Genomic DNA, 2,959 nt, shown 5'->3' with positions numbered 1-2,959 from the left:
ATCCAATAAAATTTTGGAAGGAAAAAGAATTGTGGCATAAACCCGATATCTTGCTGATCAGGCGAAGATACCAATAAGTAACCTTTTCTACTAGTAGATGGACGAATTCCCCACTGGTCATCACCCTGGCCGCAATAGGGCCTTATGCTGGACTGCCACTCAGCCACTTACGCATTTGATGGACTCCCAGTGAGCCATTTACACTATCATGGACGCCCACTGAGCCCATGTTGCTTATGCCGACTCGATAGATGGACTTACTTCCCGAACGTTGGGTAAGTAATTAATTAATTTATCAAAATAGCAACCTCGTTGCGAATGTAAAATACACCATTGAGCCGGATCCCCCAGGTTTTTGAGTGAATATTTAAATCCCCTTTGAAAGGAAGATCTTAAATATAAAAATGAGTTTTGGGATCCGCTCTAACTTTTAAAAATCATTTTGAAGACTCGAAAACACTTTAAAGAGTGTTTGGAATTCTGCTGATTTAATAAAGTAAATCAGTCCCGATATATTAGAAAATATCTGAATATTATTATTTAAATAATATTCCCATAATGATAATCCTTATATAAAAATAATTGAAGTAGAAGCTGTAAAACTTATACTTGAAACGAGTATTAAATAACCAACATATACTTATTCGAAAGTACTATCTTTATTTGAATAATCAAAAATAAGTTTGATTATCGACACCTTATTCTTTAATAAAATAAAGTATATATCTCAACAAATAATCGGAGTCATAGATCCTCAAATGAATATTCAAATAATATTCAATAAATAATATAAACTGAGTCCTAAACCCTCGAATGAATATTCGAATAATATTCATTAAATAAAATAAAAGGAGTCATAAGCCCTCGAATGAATATTCGTAATAATATTCATTAAATAAAATAAAGTTATCGAATAAACCTTATTCGATTAATAGTTTTAAAACTATATCAATATATATATATATAAATATATATTATACTCGGGAGCCTCGCCTCCCGGTTTTAGAAAAAGTTCACCTTTTGATCCCCTATACTAAGGGTATACTCAAATACCGCTTAACTCTAGCATATGTATTATGCAACTACAAGCATTTGAACCAACATATATATAAATCAAGAATATGAAACATGCATTCATATATACCATATCACATGCTACAATATATCGCAAGAATTTGCTAATAACAAATTATGCATTTATCGCAAGATCATGCATATACACATATACATCACAACAACAGTTATACGGGTAGAAAACTTGCCTGAGCGACTGGTGGTTATTAATGGCTTGGGATGAGTTTGGTAACCTATAAACAACATATAAATTGGAATTAAACCAAAGTCACTTGTAAATCTATACTTTAACCAATTTAGACTCTAACGCTCGCTTTGCGCTTACTGATTCTCTTAAGTCGCTCGAGTACCCTCGGCTCCACCATTTTTAATAAATTAACCATTATGAGTTTTAAGGCGATTCTTTCGCGAGTGTCTTATCAACTTCCTATTACACTTTATATAAATGTTTCATACTCCAATTAGTCCTTTAAGGTCTTTAACCTATGTTTCAAGGTAAGGCGAGGGGTAATGGTTCGTTCGCGAAATGTCGTTACTTAAAACGGCCGTTTCTCCTAAACCGTACATCAGAATCAAACGAACCACATATCAAAACGAAGCTCGTAACATGAACTATCTAATCATGGAAATGGTCAAAACCTAGCAGGGAGTTCTCGGGTTGTAATGTTATGAACAAAAGCAGTCTAAAGTAAATCGGACATTACGACGGCTATGTTTACGCGATTTCCCAATTTTATACCATTCCAATTCAACCACCAATCAATCCCAATTCATTCATACAACCAACATCCATCCAAAATACATCATAACAGCCCCAATCAACTCAATATTAACAATTATACTTATTCTTAAACTTGAATTTAAACTATACTTAAGTCCTTTAACCAAACCATAAGATTTCTACAATTAATTCACCACCATTCCAACCCAAACTCTAAACCAACAAGCATTAAGCTACTCTATTACCATAACAACCAAAATTATTCTAATATACAAAGTAAAGCTAGGGTTTGGAGATGATATACCTTCCTTGAAGTGATGTGAGTAGCTAGGAAGCCTTAAGAAGCCTTGAGATGTCTTAGGGATGCTTGGATCTTAAAGGAAAAACAAGAAAAATCAAGTTAAAAATCTTGAAATCACTATTCATTGTCTTCTTCATTGATTTCTTGGAGAAGATTGAGAATGAATTGGAGGATTAAACTCATAGGATAGCCATATCTATGCATAAGGAGTACTAGATAATTAACTTACCAATTTAGGAAGCTTGGATCTTGAATTTTGAAAATTCCTCTTCTTGAAAATGGAAAAAGCCGAGAGCAAGCTTCTTGGTGAAGAGAAATAAAATTTTTGTTTTGATAAAATGATTTGTTTTGGCTTGGTGGATGTAGTTTTGTTTGGATTTTTGGTTAATTACCTTATTAACCTTGTCTTTGTGTGGTTTTAATTCAACCACATCTCCTTCCCCTTATGTCATGCTTATGTCATGCTTATGATGTCATCATCCCTTACTTGCCCTCTTCGTATTGGTTGGATGACCTCATCATCCCTAACCTCCTTGATTAACTTCCTAATTGTTTGCCTAATGACCGCTGATCTGTTATACGGTTCGCTTAACTTTCGCTTTCGTTTATCGTTTAAGGGATCATACCCGGGATCTTATTACTTGGGTTTCCTTAACCTTTCTCAATACATTATAATCCTTTTATGATCCTCTCTTATAATCCTTTTATTTAAATCATTTTTATCCTGTTACCTTATAATCAATTCTTTTCGTATCTAGTGGATTTCTAGGAAAAATCAAAGTGTTCGGAATTGGATTCTGACGATCTTTACATACACTTATATACCATCTAGAGTATTAATAAAATCTCAGAATATCCATAAC

Source organism: Apium graveolens, chromosome 5 (genome assembly GCF_009905375.1).
Source record: "Apium graveolens cultivar Ventura chromosome 5, ASM990537v1, whole genome shotgun sequence".
NCBI classification, from domain to species: domain Eukaryota; kingdom Viridiplantae; phylum Streptophyta; class Magnoliopsida; order Apiales; family Apiaceae; genus Apium; species Apium graveolens.
The sequence above is the reverse complement of the archived record's forward strand: the minus strand, read 5'-3'. Positions refer to the sequence as shown.